At 38.1% G+C, this 8,184-nt stretch overlaps 1 non-coding gene across 1 annotated transcript; it reads left to right on the forward strand.

The window, feature by feature from the left end:
* Positions 1-1,895: 1,895 nt before the first annotated feature.
* LOC112739225 (small nucleolar RNA R71) lies at positions 1,896-2,003 on the forward strand. Its single transcript, XR_003170162.1, has one exon. It is a non-coding gene; the product is annotated as a small nucleolar RNA R71 (small nucleolar RNA).
* The last annotated feature ends 6,181 nt before the right edge of the window (positions 2,004-8,184 follow it).

Here is an 8,184-nt window from a genome sequence, read left to right on the forward strand (position 1 = left end):
AACCATGCTCTGTTCTGGCGTTTGAACGCCAGACAGATGCTCCTCCAGGGTGTGATTTTTCTTCTGCTGTTTTTGATTCCGTTTTCAATTTTTATATTTATTTTGTGACTCCACATGATCATGAACCTATAAAGACATATAATTAAGAAAAATATAGTTAGATAAATAAAAATTGGGTTGCCTCCCAACAAGCGCTTCTTTAATGTCAATAGCTTGACAGTGGGCTCTCATGGAGCCTCACAGATGTGCAGAGCTTTGTTTGGATATGGGAGTTCAACACCAAACTTAGAGTTTGGTTGTGGCCTCCCAACACCAAACTTAGAGTTTGACTGTGGGGGCTCTGGTTGACTCTGCTTTGAGAGAAGCTTTTTATGCTTCCTCTCCATGGAAGCAGAGAGAGATCCTTGAGTTGTAAACACAAGGTTGTCCTCATTCAATTGAAGGACTAGTTTTCCTCTATCCACATCAATCACAGCTCTTGCTGTGGCTAGGAAAGGTCTTCCTAGGATGATGGAATCATCCTCTTCCTTTCCAGTATCCAAGACTATGAAATCAATAGGGATGTGAAGGCCCTCAACCTTTACTAATACATCCTCTACTTGTCCATAAGCCTGTTTTCTTGAGCTGTCTGCCATCTCTAAGGAGATTTTAGCAGCTTGCACCTCATAGATTTCCAGTTTCTCCATTATAGAGAGGGGCATGAGGTTTATCCCTGAACCAAGGTCACATAGAGCCTTAAAGATCATGGTAACTATGGTACAGGGTATTATGAACTTTCCAGGATCTTGTCTCTTCTGAGGCAATGTCAGTTAATCCAGATCACTTAGTTCATTGATGAACAAGGGAGGTTCAACTTCCCAAGCATCAATGCCAAATAATTTGGCATTCAGCTTCATGATTGCACCAAGAAACTTGGCAGTTTGCTCTTCAATAACATCCTCATTCTCTTCAGAAGAGGAATACTCATCAGAGCTTATGAAGGGCATAAGGAGGTTCAATGGAATCTCTATGGTCTCTAGATGAGTCTCAGATTCCTTTGGTTCCTCAGAGGGAAGCTCCTTATTGGTCACTGGACGTCCCAGGAGGTCTTCCTCCTTGGGATTCACATCCTCCTCTCCCTCATTGGGTTCGGCCATTTTGCTTATGTCAATGGCCTTGCACTCTCCTTTTGGGTTCTCTTCTGTATTGCTTGGGAGAGTACTGGGAGGGATTTCAGTGATCCTTTTACTCAGCTGGCCCACTTGTGCTTCCAGATTTCTAATGGAAGACCTTGTTTCATTCATGAAACTCACAGTGGCCTTGGATAGATCAGAGACTAGATTTGCTAAATTAGAAGCATTTTGTTCAGAGTTCTCTGTCTGTTGCTGAGTGGATGATGGAAAATGTTTATTATTGTTAAACCTGTTTCTTCCACCATTATTAAAGCCTTGTTGAGGCTTTTGATCCTTCCATGAGAAATTTGGATGATTTCTCCATGATGAGTTATAGGTGTTTCCATAAGGTTCACCTAAGTAATTCACCTCTGCTATTGCAGGGTTCTCAGGATCATAAGCTTCTTCTTCATAAGAAGCCTCTTGAGTACTGTTGGATGCAGCTTGCATTCCATTCAGACTCTGAGAAATCATATTGACTTGCTGAGTCAATATTTTATTCTGAGCCAATATGGCATTCAGAGTATCAACTTCAAGAACTCCCTTCTTCATAGGCGTCCCATTATTCACAGGATTCCTTTCAGAAGTGTACATGAACTGGTTATTAGCAACCATGTCAATGAGTTCTTGAGCTTCTGCAGGTGTTTTCTTTAGGTGAATGGATCCACCTGCAGAAGTGTCCAGTGACATTTTTGATAGCTCAGATAAACCATCATAGAATATATCCAGGATGGTCCATTCTGAAAGCATGGCAGAAGGACACTTTTTGGTCAACTGTTTGTATCTTTCCCAAGCTTCATAGAGGGATTCACCTTCTTTCTGTCTGAAGGTTTGAACATCAGCTCTAAGCTTGCTCAGCTTTTGAGGAGGAAAGTACTTGGCTAAGAAAGCCGTGACCAGCTTATCCCAAGAGTTCAGGCTGTCTTTGGGTTGAGAATCCAACCATAATCTAGCTCTGTCTCTTACAGCAAAAGGGAAAAGCATGAGCCTGTAGACTTCAGGATCTACTCCATTAGTCTTAACAGTATCACATATCTGCAAGAATTCAGTTAAGAACTGAAAAGGATCTTCAGATGGAAGTCCATGAAACTTACAGTTCTGCTGCATCAGAGAAACTAATTGAGGTTTCAGCTCAAAGTTGTTTGCTCCAATGGCAGGAATGTAGATGCTTCTTCCATGTAAATTGGAATTAGGTGCAGTAAAGTCACCAAGCATCTTCCTTACATTATTATTATTTTCGGCTGCCATCTCATCTTCCTGTTCGAAGATTTCTGAAAGGTTATCTCTGGATTGTTGTATTTTAGCTTCTCTTAGTTTTCTTTTCAGAGTCCTTTCAGGTTCTGGATCTGCTTCCTCAAGAATGTTCTTATCCTTGCTCCTGCTCATATGACAAAGAAGAGGGCACAGAAAAATAATAATAATAATAGAGATCCTTTATACCACAGTATAGGGATCGCTGTGTGAGTAGAAGAAAAGGGGGAGACAAAGAATGTAATATAATGGAAGAAACACAACTGTGAGGAGGGTTGAGATGTGAGATGAGATGTTAGTAGATGAATAAATAATTAGAATAAGATGAGAGAGGGAGAATTTTCGAAAAATATTTTTGAAAAAGAGTTAGTGATTTTCGAAAATGGTTTTTGAAAAATGTTAGTATTTTTCAAAAATTTTTAAAATCAAAAATAAAAATAAGAATAATTAGTTAATTAAAAAGAAATTTTTGAAAAAGAGGGAAGATATTTTTGAAAATTAGAGAGAGAGAGTTAGTTAGGTAGTTTTGAAAAAGTTAAGAAACAAACAAAAAGTTAGTTAGTTAGTTGAAACAAATTTTGAAAAGATAAGAAGTTAGGAGGTTAGAAAAGATATTTTGAAACCAACTTTTTGAAAAAGGTAAGATAAGAAGATATTTTAGAAATTAGTTTTGAAAAAGATTTGATTTTTTTAAAATCTCAATTAATGACTTAATTCATAAGAAATCACAAGATATGATTCTAGAACTTAAAGTTTGAATCTTTCTTAACAAGCAAGTAACAAACTTCAAATTTTTGAATCAAAACATTAATTGATTGTGTTATTTTCGAAAATTTGATATAAAAATAAGAAAAAGATTTTTGAAAAATATTTTTGGAATTTTCGAAAATAACTAAGAAATTTGAAAAAGATTTGATTTTTGAAAAAGATTTTGAAAAAGATAAGATTTTCAAATTGAAAATTTGATTTGACTCATAAGAAACAACTTGATTTTAAAAATTTTTGAAAAAGTCAATCCAAATTTTTGAATTTGATGAGAGAAAATGGGAAAGATATTTTTTGATTTTTTGAAATTTTTATGATGAGAGAGAAAAACACTAAAGAGATGCAATGCATGAAATTTTTAGATCAAAACATGTGATGCATGCAAGAATGCTATGAATGTCAAGATGAACACCAAGAACACTATGAATGTCAAGATGAACATCATAGACACAATTTTGAAAAATTTTTAATGCAAAGAAAACATGCAAGACACCAAACTTAGAATTCTTTAATGCTTAGACACTAAGAATTCAAGAATGCATATGAAAAACACCATACAACACAAAACAAAAAATCATCAAGATCAAACAAGAAGACTTACCAAGAACAACTTGAAGATCATGAAGAACACTATGAATGCATGAGAATTTTCGAAAAATGCAAGATGCACATGCAATTGACACCAAACTTATAACATGACTCAAGACTCAAACAAGAAACACAAAAAATATTTTTGATTTTTATGATTTTATGATTTTTTTGTATTTTTTTTTCGAAAATTATTTGAAAAAAACAAAAATAAGGATTCCAAAATTTTTAATATGAATTCCAGGAATCTTATGTTCTTAATCTAAAGCTCCAATCAAAGGGTCAGGCATGGCTTAATAGCCAGCCAAGCTTTAGTATGTAACTCAGACATGACACGCCTGACATTCCTTACATTCAACAGCCAATTGGCTAAGAAAGATAAAGAAGCTCTTCTCTTGAGTATAAGAATTGAGACATGGCTTTACAGCCAGCCAGGCTTCAACATGCTTCATGAAACGCTAGAATTCATTCTTAAAAATTCTGAAGCCATAGAATAATTTATTTTTGAAAACATTTTTTTTTCGAAAACAGATAAGAAAATTTTTTTTGAAAGATTTTTGAAAAATTTTTTTGAAAACAAAACAAAAAAAAATTACCTAATCTGAGCAACACGATGAACCGTCAGTTGTCCATACTCGAACAATCCCCGGCAACGGTGCCAAAAACTTGGTACGCGGAATTGTGATTACACTTTAATTATGTAAAGTTCATTGCTCTTTCTTTCCCTGGAAATGGCGCCAAAAATATGATGCCAAAACCACGGTTCACAACTCCGTGTAACTGACCAGCAAGTGCACTGGGTCGTCCAAGTAATACCTTACGTGAGTAAGGGTCGAATCCCACGGAGATTGTTGGTATGAAGCAAGCTATGGTCACCTTGCAAATCTCAGTCAGGCGGATATAAAACAGTTATGTGGTTTTCGAATATTAATTAATAGAATAGGGATAGAAATACTTATGTAAATCATTGGTAGGAATTTCAGATAAGCGAATGGAGATGCTTTCGTTCCTCTGAACCTCTGCTTTCCTGCTATCTTCACCTAATCAGTCTTACTCCTTTCCATGGCTGGCTTTATGCAAGGGCATCACCGTTGTCAGTGGCTACATCCCCTCCTCTCAGTGAAAAATATGCTCACATGCTCTGTCACAGCACGGCTAATCATCTGTCGGTTCTCGATCATGCTGGAATAGGATTCACCCTCCTTTTGCGTCTGTCACTAACACCCAACAATCGCGAGTTTGAAGCTCGTCACAGTCATTCAATCATTGAATCCTACTCGGAATACCACAGACAAGGTTTAGACTTTCCGGATTCTCTTGAATGCCGCCATCATTCTAGCTTACGCCACGAAGATTCCGATTAGGAGATCTAAGAGATATTCATTCTAGCTTATTTCATGTAGAACAGAAGTGTTTGTCAGGCACGCGTTCATAAGGGAGAAGGATGATGAGCGTCACACATAATCATCACCTTCATCACGTTCTTGGGTGCGAATGGATATCTTAGAAGCGAAATAAGATGAATTGAATAGAAAACAAAAGTACTTTGCATTAATCTTTGAGGAACAGCAGAGCTCCACACCTTAATCTATGGAGTGTAGAAACTCTACCGTTGAAAATACATAAGTGATAGGTCCAGGCATGGCCATGTGGCCAGCCCCCATGGTCTAAGAACAATGCGTTCAAAGATACCTAATACAATAGTAAAAGGTCCTATTTATAATAAACTAGCTACTAGGGTTTACATGAGTAAGTAATTGATGCATAAATCCACTTCCGGGGCCCACTTGGTGTGTGTTTGGGCTGAGCTTGAGTGTTGCACGTGTAGAGGTCCTTCTTGGAGTTGAACGCCAGTATTTGTGCCAGTTTGGGCGTTCAGCTCTGGTTTCGGCTCCTTTTCTGGCGCTGGATGCCAGATTTGGGTAGAAAGCTGGCATTGAACGCTAGTTTACGTCGTCTATTCTTGGCCAAAGTATAAACTATTATACATTTCTGGAAAGCCCTGGATGTCTACTTTCCAACGCAATTGAAAGCGCGCTATTTCGAGTTTCGTAGCTCCAGAAAATCCACTTTGAGTGCAGGGAGGTCAGAATCCAACAGCATCAGCAGTCCTTCTTCAACCTCTGAATATGATTTTTGCTCAAGTCCCTCAATTTCAGCCAGAAAATACCTGAAATCACAGAAAAATACACAAACTCATAGTAAAGTCCAGAAATGTGAATTTAACATAAAAACTAATGAAAACATCCCTAAAAGTAACTAGATCCTACTAAAAACATACTAAAAACAATGCCAAAAAGTGTATAAATTATCCGCTCATCATGTATCCATATTTGCTATCCTGGAGAATTTTATTGGTACATTTTTTTCTTTAAAGACTAATCTGTCTGAAGTGTGAATCCTCAAGAGTTTATTTATCATTTTATTCTAAATAATAATACTAACAACAACTGCTTAATTATTTAGTATAACTAATTAATAACTACTATAATTCATAATTACTAAGACAATAATTGTAATTAATTATTAACTACTCTAATTAGTAACAACTATAATTAATAATTACTAAATTACTACTAATCCGCATTAACACAATTAATAACTAACATAATTACTTAACTGGTAATTATTAAATTATTTATGTATAAAGGATGATTAATATACTCTATAAGGGTTAAGTATGATTTTGGCCCCTAACGTAGAGGCCAAAAATCAATTTCGTCCCTAACTTTATTTTCACAACAAAATGGTCCCAAAGGTTCCAGTTTATTTTAAAATCGTCTTTTGCGCCAAAAATAAATTTTTAAGACAAAAATGCCCCTGCTGGTTGCTATTCCTTCCCGCGAAATCATTTCGCCTTCCACAAGCAAGCAATTGTCTGAGAAAAGGATTGTAGAGTGAAACGTGTGTGTGAAACCCTTCGAAGGCCTTCTTACGAGGATTGTCCGGCGTTGGTAGCTCGAGCGAGGTTGTCGGAAAACTTCCTGCATTGTTGAGTTGGCTTTGTTCCTACAGCTTGGCGAGATAAGCATTTTTTGAATGCAATTTCTCCTTTGTTGATGGGTGTAACGGATGTAGGGTTTAATGTGAATCGTGAGAAGCTGTGTGGAAGGCTAGGGTTTGCACTAATTGTAGTAGTTGTTGTTGTTAGTTGGTTTACTAATGCCCTGTGTTGATTAATAGGGTTGTTCGTGAAGGAGATGGCACTCTTTAACATGCGGATGCATCATGATGGTGTATTCGGATATGAGAACGATGTGCTCAAGTACTTGAAGGGTCAAGCTACAATAGTGGAAGACATTGACGATGATCGGTGGAGTGTGTTTGAGGCATACGAGGAGCTGAGGCAGCTTGGATACTTGAAGTCCACCATCGCCGTGTTATGGTACAAAGACCCAACTGAGGATGATTATGAGAGTCAGTTGAAGTTGTTGAAAGGTGACACAGAGGCAATTGAAATGTGTACCATAGCAGGGAAGAGAGGCTTTGTTGATCTGTTTGTGGTGCATGAGGTTGGGGATGCCGAGGGGTTTCCGAAAGCCGGTTATCTGGACGTGAGGGGAGAAACTAGAGGCGTCGAGAATGAGGAACCTTTACGTGGTGGTCTGGAGTTAGTGATGTTTGAAGGGAACGCACAAAAGACTGATGGAATTGGGGTTGCGGCTGAAGTCAAATGCCAGAATAAGGACGGTGGAATGGAATTAGGCCAAGAGGGACATGAGGGGGATAGTGACCATGATAGTAGTGGCAAAGACAGTGATGACCCAACATACTTGCCATCTAATGAAGAGGAAAGTAGTGTCGAAGACATCTACTTCACTGACAGTGAGGAGGTCTATGACTATGAAAGTGGATTTGGTGAAGATAATTCTGTGCCAAAGGACGCTAATGCGGAGAAGGGCAAAAATGTTGTGACAAGTGATTTGAATGATGAGGATGCAGTCGACAGTGATGAATTGGAGCAGGACCATATTATTGGAGGACATGAGTCGGGTGCTGATGATGTAGAGGAGGCTGTTGAGGGTGAGGGGCAGAGGTTTTCAGTGCATAAATCTCAAAACGACATGGAAAATTACCAATGGAAGGTGGGCACATTGTATGAATCTCGGCAAGAGTTTAAGGACACAGTGGCAGCCTATGCAGTCCACACAGCTAGGAACATTAAATTCAAGAAGTGTGACTTGGTGAGGGTCCCGGCTGTTTGTCAGAAAGGCTGCCCCTTTTGGTTATATGCACACAGGATTGGTGAAGAATTCACTTGGAAACTAAGAAGCATGAATCTCCAACATACCTGCATGCAGACCCACCGGGTTGGAATTATGCACAGTAAGTGGTTAGGTACCCAGTTTAAGAAGAAAGTTGAATCCAATCCAAGGATCAAGGTGAAGGAGCTGGTAGCAAGGGCACAAAAAAAATGGAACCTGACCGT

Source organism: Arachis hypogaea, chromosome 13 (genome assembly GCF_003086295.3).
Source record: "Arachis hypogaea cultivar Tifrunner chromosome 13, arahy.Tifrunner.gnm2.J5K5, whole genome shotgun sequence".
In the NCBI taxonomy this organism is placed as follows: Eukaryota; Viridiplantae; Streptophyta; class Magnoliopsida; order Fabales; family Fabaceae; genus Arachis; species Arachis hypogaea.